The sequence below is a fragment of the Procambarus clarkii genome, chromosome 7 (assembly GCF_040958095.1).
Source record: "Procambarus clarkii isolate CNS0578487 chromosome 7, FALCON_Pclarkii_2.0, whole genome shotgun sequence".
In the NCBI taxonomy this organism is placed as follows: Eukaryota; Metazoa; Arthropoda; class Malacostraca; order Decapoda; family Cambaridae; genus Procambarus; species Procambarus clarkii.
The window spans coordinates 11923795-11936854 of record NC_091156.1 but is presented as its reverse complement, the minus strand read 5'-3'; the positions used below and the strand labels follow the sequence as shown (position 1 = coordinate 11936854).

Sequence of the window (13060 nt, the reverse complement as noted above, 5' to 3'; positions counted from 1 at the left end):
TTTGTTAAATTTACCCGGAATAAGAAACAAATTAAGATTTTGTCTTATATTTCCCATTCTAAAACGGGTACTATATGGGAATTAATTTATAATATTGTAATAGACTGTGGACGTCTGTAAGTTACGTTTAATATAACATTTTTTAAATTATGTATTTAGTACGAAACGGTGAATGTTAGCGAGTTGAAGTATATATATGAAAGTTCTTTATCTAATATTCTTAATTTCAATTGAGCACAATATGGATTGGATGTATTTGAATCATTGGTCTATTCTTAATCTAAAAAAAAAAAGATCCTAAATTGGAGAAAACTGTTTAGGTCAGGAAAATAACTGACTTAATCTCGTCAGTTATCTGCAGAAGCCCATTGATGATTACATCGCGTGGCTGCGTCGGGCCATTTAAACCATATTTACGATTTGCATTACTTAAGAAAATAAATAATTCGACCGTTTGTGTCAGCCTCCCGCGGTCACGTGCAAGGATGCTTCACATGCGTCGACAATTGACGGCTTTGCTCGAGTGGTGGAGCCATGCTGGGACTTAAAGCCATGCAGTAGGCGGGGGAGAATTTGTGCTTTGAAATTATTGAATTCACTCCCGGATTTGGGGAAGATAACCCGATGCTCTACCCTAGGTAGAGCCGGTCGGCCGAGCGGACAGCACACTGGACTTGTTATCCTGTGGCCATGGGTTCGATCCCAGGCGCCGGCGAGAAACAATGGGCAGAGTTTCTTTCACCATATGCCCCTGTTACCTATCAGTAAAATAGGTACCTGGGTGTTAGTCAGCTGTCACGAGCTGCTTCCTGAGGGTAAAGGCCTGGTCTAGAACCGGGCCGCGGGGACACTAAAGCCCCGAAACCATCTCAAGATAACCTCTCAAGATAGGTGGCTAGTGCAGACTGGTAGACTCATCAAGTGCTTATTCCATGCATGACTAATCTTGTGAGATTGGGATATGAGATGAACTTATAGCTAGTTCTTGATCTATACTCTATAATCCTCAAGTTAGAATAGCGTTGCAGCACACTGCTGGGAACCTATGCATGTCAAAATATGTATACTTAGCAAACGTCGTGCATTCCCATCAGTCACTCTGTGTGCCCATCAGGCCTTGTGCATACCCAACAAGTGCCGTACATACCCATTAGCCGCTCAGTATACCCAGCAGTCGCCGTAAATGTCTATCGAGTATAATGACCTATTTCACGGGACAGTGCTCTCAGCCCCCCTTCCCCAGCTCTACCCCTTGCCAGTGACGAGTAGCTTCAATGACTAGTGTTGAAGAGAAAAGTAACACCATCAAACTTTTAATTTAATTATCGTGTAAGTTATTGCACAGTTAAAGCTCCGAATAAATAGTTAAATTTTGTAACTGCAATGGAGGCTGTAACACAGCTGTTTGTGTTATCATTATTGATATGTAAAGAAAACAATATGGATTTATATTTTGGTCAGTTGGTCATTTGCATCGAAGAAGCTCATTAGTGTCCGATGGGAGTTTAAGCGTATGGTGATATATCTGGCACTTATGGTCTAGTAGTACGTAGTCTACTTCAGAGTAAATGGGGTCTTATGTCATCATTGTTTATACTCGATTAAAAATGTCACAAATTTGTTCTGTCTCCCAATGGCAATGCATGTTGTCTATGATACTAGATTATTAGTGTATCTGCAATTATATTAATAGTGTCTTTTTGTTGCTTTTAGCAATTTACATTAGGTGGGACAAGATTACCCTCAGAACGTTCCACAAATTGTTTATTCTCGGGAGTGCCTGTGACATTTTTTTTTTTTTTACACAGTTGTGATGTGAATCATAGACAACTGTGTCTATGATACAGGTATAATATTCCAGTCGTGTATCATAGTGAAGTGGATGAGAGTGAGTTCTTCTTTATTGTTTGCTTGAAGGGAAGCGAGGGCATTGGTCGAAGCCCGACCCATACGGCGTGCTTAGTGTCGTCGTCTAGAAGAGTTGAGAGATTTAAAAGGAAAATGGCTTGCTCATCGTAGCCAGCCATTTCGTAGCAACAAATTTCCTTTGTGTGTGGGAAATTTTGATTTGGTGTTTGGCTTTATACATATTAACCTCTGGAGGGATATTGAGGTCATTAACATAGCTTACTGACTAGTCATCAGGTATACTTGGGATATTGAGGTCATTAACATAGCTTACTGACTAGTCATCAGGTATACTTGGGATATTGAGGTCATTAACATAGCTTACTGACTAGTCATCAGGTATACTTTAGTCCTAAATGTAGTCCAGAACTATCGTACACCCTCTATCTCCGTTGAGGTTTGATAAAGACCTTTTGTACCCTCTGTAATCCTTTTTTGCGCTTCCGCTCACAGGATGAGTATGGGGTGCACAACAAAGCCAGCCGCCAATCAGATTAAATAATGCTTTTCCTCAAGGGAGTTATTTTATTATGGCTTCGTTGATGTAATAATTCAGGTGAACAAGTAAGGACTTTCTAGGACGTAAGAAAGTGCGCAACGAAGTCATCCACTTTAATCCCAAAGCTCATGTATAATTCAATGCCGCGTTTGTCTAAGCTTATATATATATAATATATATATATATATATATATATATATATATATATATATATATATATATATATATATATATATATATATATATATATATACATACATACATTATTAAATCATAAACCTGAATAGTACACAGGACTCGCATAAAGTGAGTCCTGTGTACTATTCAAGTTTATCATTTGATATTTCATGTTCTGTTGCTTAAACTTGGACTAGATGAAATAGTTGACAACATAACCCGAATGCACTCAGGCATGGGGTTGAATGAGTTCGTATTAAGTCTTTTGGCCCATACGAGGCCGCTTGAATTTATATCCACCGAAACGCATTCATATAGAGTTGACGAGTTGTAAGTCTGAAAAGTATGATATACAAATTGGGTTTTACTGTGGTTGGGAAATGCTGGCCGTCTGTAGCATAGGACTATGGGCGAGTGGATATGTGGGCCTATTGGCAGTTGCAAGCAAAAGCCTATTGGACCGAGTCGAGCTTGACTCCAGCCCTGGCTCGGGACGTAGAACTCCCGAAACCCCCCACTCTAGGTAAGATGAGAAGTAGCATGAGAAACTTGAAGAGCGTGAGCCTGTGGGCTGTGATGTAGGAAGCAGACTTGGGCTTATGTCGTCGACTGGAGGGTTCACAGGGGTGGGCTTTTTTGTGTTTGTTCCCTTGTGACTGGGTGATGGGCGTGTGTTTTATGAATGGGCGGCGAATATTGTGTGGGCGTGTGCTTTATTGTTGGGCGGTGGTCGTGGATTATATGTGTTTTTTGAAGTTATTGGTGTATAATACGCGCGGGCTGTGCTAGCCTCGTCCTATCAGCCTGTTCTCTGGCCACAACGTACACAATTCACAGTCCTAACCTGACCAGAAACACCTAAAACCCAAGCCACCCACCTAACCTAACGAACCCATACACAGAAGACGTGGATTTTTGCGAGCCGCTACTTTTCATCTGGCGTAGTTTGTGGTGCGTGGGTTATCATAGCGTAGCATTACGCAGCAGTAGTTGAGAGGGTGCGTTGGTCGTGTGCTGTGGCCGGAGGAGCGCGTCTGTTGCAGCTGTGGGCACGTCGTCTCGCAACTCCAATTCAATTTTTTTAATTTCTTTCTTTATTATGCAACCCATACCCATCCCTTGGGCGGTGGTGGAAAGGGTTACAGAGGCACATAATCGGCTAAAAGAACAATTTTATATAGTTTATATTTATTTATTAGCAAGCATAGGTATACATAGCAAATGTGCTGGTACCCTATTCTACATGAAAGATTACATAGTGTAGATTAAAAAAATAGCTATGAGTTTATCTAATATTCCTATCTCACAGGATGGTTAGTCATACATGGAATAAGGAGAGCACATGAAATGCGAGGCTGATCTATTAGTCTGCACCAGCACACTGGCTACAGCACAAGCATATCTTCCAATATTCCGGAGTGAAGGAAGTAGTTACACAGCTCGAGGTATTTCATACCATTTGGTCTGAAATTATTGAGAACATGGAGGGAGGGTAATTATCAAGGGAAAGCGCAAAGCCATTAAGACTATATAGCGCTTGGAAGGAAGGGGTCAGGATAAGGATTTGGAATGGGATGGGGGAGGGGGAATGGTGCCCAGTCACTTGGATTGTGTATACACATACACACACACCAGTTGATTGATAGTTGAGAGGCGGGATCAAAGAGCCAAAGCTCAACCCCCGCAAGCACAAATAGGTGAGTACACACGGTCGGTGATTGAACGTCGACCTGCACGAAGGGAGACCGTCGCTCTACCGTCCACTCCAAGTGGTTGGGCCATTGATAACAGGGCAAATCACAAATATAGTGTTGGAGAGGGTGTCCGAGCTCATGTTAACATAGTTTACAATTTGAATGTTGAACTCTGAATGTTTGAATTCATTACCTGCAGCCACCTGCCATAGATGTCGATATCCCAGCCTAATTCTGGCAGTTACAATGCCATACTGTCTAGTGGATGTTTGGTGCTGCCCGTACATATAATTCTCGGTTCTAAGCATGTCGTAGCTACACACAGAGATCACACTATCGTGATGCATCAAATGAACAAATCCACAAGGGCAAATCAACGGTAAAACTAACCTGTCTCACGACGGTCTAAACCCAGCTCACGTTCCCTATTGGTGAGTGAACAACCCAACGCTTGGTGAATTCTGCTTCACAATGATAGGAAGAGCGGACATCGAAGGATCAAAAAGCGACGTCGCTTTGATTAAGGCGACGTTGATTAAGGCAGTGTCTGGGATGCCCCCGGACGTAGGTTCGAATCCTCGTCACGGCCCTTGTGGATTTGTTCATGTCGTAGCTCTTTAATACTCGTGCTCTCTGGCCGTGGAGTGTCAGTGTCGTCTGCCAACTCTAAGTTCCTGCAATTCTGCGACTTTTACAGCAGAGACTGTCTAACTTAATTTCAGGCTTATTATATCCAGTTTTCACGAATGGACACTAGATTGTATAAATAGATATCATCAAAATAAACATAAATCAAAATTTCCAATTTCAATAATTATATCTGTAATATTAAATCTTTTTATCCATGTATATCCTAGAGAATATAAAGGTTTTGATTCCTTTTTTTTTCAAAAGATTTTTGATTCACAATCGACTTGAGAACGGTTCAGGACGAACCGAAACGTCGTCGTCCCTTCACCTTGTAAGTGTGTGGTCTGGTCAACGTTTTGATTCTTCACAACCTAGCCAAGTGAAGGTTGTAAATACTGAACCTGGGATTAACTTAGTCTCCCTTCATTGTACAGTCCCCTAAATCAAGCTGGGGGTCAAACGACGCTCTGTTCGAATTACATGACTGCTACCTTGGCTACCTTGAGGTGCTTCCGGGGCTTAGTGTCCCCGCGGCCCGGTCGTCGACCAGGCCTCCTGGTTGCTGGACTGATCAACCAGGCTGTTAGACGCGGCTGCTCGCAGCCTGACGTATGAGTCACAGCCTGGTTGATCAGGTATCCTTTGGAGGATACCTTTGGATGCTACATCTTTATAATTGAAGAATTCGTTGTATCGTTAGTTTAAGCGTTGAGAATGAGAGATGCGCTGCGCAAGAGTTCCGTCATTGTTGTTGATGAAACGCTCGTTTGCAACGCTTAGAGGTCGACGGTGCCCAGAACTGTAAGGTCGGAAGATAACGTAAGAGCTTCTAATACTATAAGATAACGTAAGAGTTTCTAATACTATAAGATAACGTAAGAGTTTCTAATACTATAAGATAACGTAAGAGTTTCTAATACTATAAGATAACGTAAGAGCTTCTAATACTATAAGATAACGTAAGAGCTTCTAATACTATAAGATAACGTAAGAGCTTCTAATACTATAAGATAACGTAAGAGCTTCTAATACTATAAGATAACGTAAGAGCTTCTAATACTATAAGATAACGTAAGAGCTTCTAATACTATAAGATAACGTAAGAGCTTCTAATACTATAAGATAACGTAAGAGCTTCTAATACTATAAGATAACGTAAGAGCTTCTAATACTATAAGATAACGTAAGAGTTTCTAATACTATAAGATAACGTAAGAGCTTCTAATACTATAAGATAACGTAAGAGCTTCTAATACTATAAGATAACGTAAGAGTTTCTAATACTATAAGATAACGTAAGAGCTTCTAATACTATAAGATAACGTAAGAGCTTCTAATACTATAAGATAACGTAAGAGTTTCTAATACTATAAGATAACGTAAGAGCTTCTAATACTATAAGATAACGTAAGAGCTTCTAATACTATAAGATAACGTAAGAGCTTCTAATACTATAAGATAACGTAAGAGTTTCTAATACTAGGCCTAGTGCTTTTTAGATATTTATCTTGGTACCCATTAGGCATTATACATACTTTACGCTGGTATCAAGGTTATCTTGAGGTTATCTTGAGATGATTTCGGGGCTTTTTAGTGTTCCCGAGGCCCGGTCCTCAACCAGACCTCCACCGCCAGGAAGTAGCCCGTGACAGCTGACTAACTCCCAGGTACCTATTTTACTGCTAGGTAACAGGGGCATAGGGTGAAAGAAACTCTGCCCATTGGTTCTCGTCGGCGCCTGGGATCGAACCCAGGGCCACAGGATCACAAGTCCAGCGTGCTGTCCGCTCGGCCGACCGACTCCCTTATCTTGGTACCCATTAGGCTTTATACATTACTCTGGTATCAAGGTCCTCCCAAGGTCGTTCGTACTACTGATTCTCCCCAGGATGCAACCCCACAACAGTTGCCCAGGTACCTATTTACTACTAGGTGAACAGAGGCATTGAGTGTAAGAAAGCGTGCCAAACCATTTCTGTCCTGCCCGAGAATAGAACCTGCTATCCCAAATTACTCTGACCTTTTTCATATAGGCCTAATGTTTCAGAAATTTCAGAATTGTTCAGGTAATATCTGGTATATATTTATTTTACCTCATTTGGATTGTGTAAAGTTCTGGTAACTAGAATAGACTTGAAATCGTAAAGAATGAGTTATGATTAATATCCAGCATTAGAAGACTGTTCACGAATGTATTACACAAAGTTTGCTCTAAATATGTAAGATTAGATTGACAATACAATTGCGAGTGAGCAAAGTAATTTGTCAAGTGAATGTAAGGGCTTCAAAAATGGGTTGCACTGATGTAACTCAATTTGTTAAATTATCGGTCCCCGCGACATAGTGGTAAAGCTCTCGCGAGCACTTTGGCCTGGGTTCGTATCCTGGCCGGGGGAGGATTGGCCGGGTGCCAATCCTTAACTGTAGCTTCTGTTCACCCAGCAGTGATTGTTAAACGATTTGGCGGGTTGTATTCTGGGTCAAAAACATGGATTAAAGACCTGCCCGAAACGCTATGCGTGCTAGTGGCTTTACAAGAATGTAAGAACTCTTATATATATATAAGTAAATAAAAATTTCCCCTCGCATGGATGTACTACTGTGTTCCTTTAGTTATTGTTCTTAAACGGCTGGGTAGACGTAAAATGAGTTATGTAAGGCTATTATTATTTTGGTGAGGTCTTTTAATTAATTGAAATGAGTTTGTGGAGAAAGGTAATGACCACTACCCTCAACAGATACCCCCCAGTGCGCCCAATGCTAAGGTACCCTTGACCCCACCCCCACCAACATCTGCATGCACGAGCGCACGCACGCACGCGCGCGCGCACACACACACACACACGCACACACACACACACACACACACCTCCAGTGGATGACAAATGGAATGCATTAGGAAGTGATGTGGTGGAGGCTGACTCCATACACAGTTTCAAGTGTAGATATGATAGAGTCCAATAGGCTCAGGAACCTGTACACCTGTTGATTGACGGTTGAGAGGCGGGACCAAAGAGCCAGAGCTCAAGCCCCGCAAGCACAATTAGGTGAGTACAGTTAGGTAAGTACACACACACACACATTATATGTGTGTTAATATTATATGTATATGATTATATGACAAAGAGTGCTGGGTAGACGGGACACCACGAGCGTAGCTCTCATCCTGTAACTACACTTAGGTAATTACACACACACGGGGCTGGGTGGCCGAGTGGACAGTGCTCTAGACTCCTGTACCTAGGGACTGGGGTTCGATCCCCGCATCCGGTGGAGACAGATGGACAAAGTTTCCTTAACCCTGATGCTCCTGTTACCCATCAGTAAATAGGTACCTGCAAGTTAAACAGCTGCTACGAGCTGCTTCCTGGGTGTGTGTGTGTGTGGAAAAAAATAATTAGTAGTTAGTAACAGTTGATTGATTGACAGTTGAGAGGCGAGCCGAAAGAGCAGAGCTCAACCCCCGCAAGGACAAATAGGTGAGTACACACACACATGCGCGAAACTAGTTATCAATTAAAAAGGGAAACGCGTCAATAAACTATCAGCGTCTGGGGAGCCCTACACCACTAATGAACAGGAATTGTCCACAGGAAGGCGTAAATCGCCGACCGCAGTGTAAAGTCATTGTTAGCAGCGGCCAGGACGGGGCGGGTGAGGCTGTCGTCGTCAGTAGAGAGGCGGAGAGGGCGCTGGTAGTGGCTCGTGCTGCTACTGCTGGCGATGATAGCCTATTGTCGGTGTCGATGTTTATAGCTGCTGTTTGGCATTCCTGTAGGTGCTACCTGGAGCATACCTGGAGATGGTTTCGGGAGTTGTTCTGCTCCCTGAGCCGAGCCTGGGGCCAGGCTCGATCACTGTTGGCATTCCTTTAGAACCTCTTGAGTTAATGGCCCCCCCCCCTCCTTCATCCTCTCCCCTAAAATTACCCAATCACACACACACAGAAAGAGGGGTCTGGTAGCTGAGCAGACAGCGCGCAGGGCTCGTAATTCTGGGGCCCGGGGTACGATTCCCGGACCTGGCAGAAACAAATGGGCAAAGTTTTTTTTCACCCTGATAGAAAAGTTTCACCTTTTCACCCTAGCAGTAAATAGGTACCTGGGAGTTAGACAGATGCTGCGGAGCTGCTTCCTGGGCGTGTGTGGGGAAAAAAAATAGTAGTTACAGTTGGTTGATTGACATTTGAGAGCCGGGCCGAAAAAGCAGAGCTCATCCCCCTCAAGAAACAACTAGGTGAAAACACACACACACACACACACACACACACACACACACACACACACACACACACACACACACACACACACACACACACACACACACACACACTCACGCACACACGTTGAGCATATGTCTTAATTGTAATTTTCTGGTGCCGGATATAAGGGCAAGTGCCACAGGAAGTGTGGTGGGGCGCACACGCCCATGTTTGTGGAAGCTTATGTACCTGAATGCTTGCAAGTGCGTGGGTGTAGATGTACTCCCCTCTTAAAGGTAAACGAAAATCCAGTTTCAGTTCATGGTCACCGTCTTTCTAGTTGTTGGTCATTTGCAATAATGTTCAAATCCTGTGATCCAATTACTGGTTAGGTTTTCTGCTTCTTGCCCTTCCTTCTATTTACGGATCTCCAGCTTCCATCCAGAAGCCTGCCCAACCCTGAAAACCCTGTATGGGTGTTTTCGTAACCTAGGCTAATCAATATCACCTTGCATGCACAAAGAAATCACATTAGCGTTACGTATCAGTGAGAAAATCGGTAGGAGGATACAAAGGAGGATTCGAATCTATGCTCTGGGTTCTCTAGGTCTTGGGCATGTGCTTGGGAGTACCCAGAGCATAGGTTTGAATCCCCTTCATGGTTCCTACTGATTTGCTCATCTCGCATCCTGCATTAAGGCTACCTTTTTCTTTAGTTTAATTCCGTACCTCTAGAAAAGTTCTATAGCCATTTGTTGCTGTTAATATGTGTATACACGTGTTTTTGCCTGTTTGTTTTCAGGGTTTAAGCTCCTAGGCCCTCCCTCCCCCCATCATATACACCTTCGTTTGCTTATCCCATTCGTAGTATTTGGTTAGTTATCTATCTTAATATTCTCACAAAACAGCTTTCCTTTGCCAGGATTCATCAAGAAGATATGCGACCACCTACGAATCTTGTACATCTTTCAACAATCATGGCGGCTTTGTTTACATTTATTAAACAGTTTATAAGCTTCGAATCACTGCGAGGTTGTTTATAACAATGATAACCTTGGATGGTGAAGTTTCTCAGCTCATACACTGTTTAATAAATGTAAACAAAGCTGCCATGATTGTTAGATGCACAGGTTTCGTAAGTTGTTGGGTAAATGCTTGATAAATCCTGACCCTGTTTTTCCCTGGTGTTGTCCTAGTCCGGGTAACAATATCATCCTCACCGGCAAAAAAATGCATTGTTACCTCAGGGTTATTAAGATGTCTTAAAAGTAAATTTTTTAACCATAAACAATGGGTAGTTGGTGGCGAAATGGGTGAGCAGAGCCATACAGCACCTGATACCAGGGTTCGAACACAACACTACACAAGCCAATGAAAACAGTATTATTAAGCTGCTTAATGATGCGCTTAAATTAATTCTTAAATCACCGGAGACTAGAGCCAAGTTGCCGTAATGGAAAGCCCACAGACTCGCGGGAGGTATTTAAGGCCTAATTGAATCTTTCAGTCAGTTCCCCAACCATGAGTAGTTATTATCTTGTTGAGGATCGGACGGGGAGGGGGCGTGAGGCAAGACGAGGGGGGGGGGCAGGGAGTTAGAGGTAATGGGCACAAGATTGGGGTGGAGGCGGGGAGCGGTGGGGCAGATGGTGGGGTAAACTCTTCCCCATGAAGGATTCGAACATGGACAGCCAAGGCACTTTAGTACATCCATTACTTTACCCGCTAGACCACACTGAGTGTTAAGAGAACTGGAAGTTGTTTCACTTATAACTCATTTCCCAACAGCACTCGGTGGCCAACGGGCACAGGTATTTTCATCAAATATCTGATGAAAGAGCCTCATTTCCCACTCCAGATGATTGTATGCTAACATTATAACGACTATGAAGACTAAACCACACAGGCTATGAAGAACACGACGTTTCGGTCCGTTCTAATTATCAAGTCGATTGTGGATCATTATCACAATCGACTTGTTAATGGTCTACAACGGACCGTAACCCCGTCGTTGTCTCCTCATTTTCTGGTGTGTGGTTTGGGTCATCATATCTTAAGCCACGTTATTGTGACTCATAATCTACATTATAACCCCTAATAACATAACAACAGTTGATTAAGCGCAGGAGAAGTAGCAGCATGAGTTGCAGGAGCAATATCAGTCTACAAGCATCACCAGTTACAGGAGCAGGAGGAACGCGCCTAGGAACACTGAAGCAGTAATAGAGGTCACGTTCTCCAGCCCTCTAGCAAGCCTCTCACTCCCCTTCACCGCCCGCGAGTTCATACAGGGCCCCCCTTTGCTAATAGGTGGATTTAATTAGCAAGCCATAAACCACCATTAAAGCAGTAAGCGTGTTCTCCGTCTTCACGTCCGAACGTAATAAAGTTTTATGGTTGGATTGCATGGTTTAATACGGAGCCGAGCTGAATGGTCTTCCGCCGTCAACTACCACGAGAGGCTTTTGATTAATGCCTCCTTGGTGGTGGGGGCGCGGGAGGTCCTCGGCCTTGACTATGGAGGTTCTCTCTCGTCCATCGGTTTACAAACCTCTCCATCACACCGAGACCTCCCTATTTTGTATATATAAACAACACAAAAGCTTCAACCACTTCGACGCCACACGGCTTATCACCACCTCCACTCAACCCTCCCCCTGCGCCATGAACTTTGAATTCTTGTACACCAGCAGCAGCAGCAGTAGCAGCAGCAGCAGCAGCACCCTTATGGAGTCCTCCCCCTTGCCATCACTGACGCCACACAGTAAACACTCCTTCCCCTTTGTTGTTGTATAAAACTCCTTCAGTGCCATATTGTTAGACTAAGAGTTTGCTTGTAAACCATGTTCGATTTGTTTTATTTTGTATTTGTTTTAGTAACTCCATCCAATTCCAATATCTTTCTTTATTATGCACCCCATACCCATCCCGTGGGCGGTGTTGAAAAGAGTTACAGAGGCACATAATCGGTTCAGGAACTGAACCCCATAGTTCGTTTAGCTAAGCAAGTAACAATCTTTTGAACCTAGTTACACAATTTTTAATGTTACATACATATGTACGTATATATACAATCATTTACACAAATACATATACATATCAATAATCTTTTTATATCACAAGTGATTCAACAAGAGGCTCACAACTGTCTCTTGACAAGGTACTTTACATCTATGGTAGACGGAGTGAATGGCAATATTTTGCATGAATATTTTTGCGTGGGCACAAGGTGATCAAGAGACAATTAGACAGGTTCCTGGAGGAAGTGCAGCACCAGCCAGGTTGTAATGGAGTCTGGGAGTCGCTTCAACCAACATCCTTTTAAACTATATTATCACAGCCCTGACTCGGCCCTTCTTCTTGGGGAGTGAAACAACTCTCAGAACAATCTTCGGGTCGAGGACCGGGCCGCGGGGACACTAAGCCCCGAAACTATCTCAAGGTGCTCTGGCTGGCCCACCAAACCAGAAGTGATGATCAAAGTAAGACCTAAAACGACACAGAGGCTTCTCGACATAGTCCCTACCTCGAAAGTTCCACTAGACACTTGATCGAAAATACGCGCAAATTTCTTTTCCATTGAATAGCAACTGTGAACTGCGGGCGGTAAACATGAAGAAGGGAAGGCGGGCCGCTGGCACGGTGGTGCTAATACAAGCATCCTGCCCCTTCTTCCTCACCCCCACACACGGAGAAGACGGTGGCACCCGCCCAGCTGCTGGTTGGTACACACGTTTGGTCGTCACCCTGTCTGGTACAGCCTTGGCGAATCCTCTCCCTATCTACCTCCTACCTCTTCACTTTCCTGGCGATTGCTTTCACCGGCCTATTTTCCTGTTTTCCACTGGCCTCTTTGCCTGTCTTCCACCGGTGTCTTTGACTGTCTTCCACCGGTGTCTTTGACTGTCTTCCACCGGTGTCTTTGACTGTCTTCCACCGGTGTCTTTGACT

The 13060-nt window shown here is 43.5% G+C and overlaps 1 protein-coding gene across 2 annotated transcripts in view; it reads left to right on the top strand.

Annotated features, from left to right (window-relative positions):
- Positions 1–13060, top strand: part of LOC123761304 (inactive tyrosine-protein kinase transmembrane receptor ROR1) — a 521433-nt gene that overhangs the window by 731 nt on the left and 507642 nt on the right. The window lies entirely within an intron of this gene.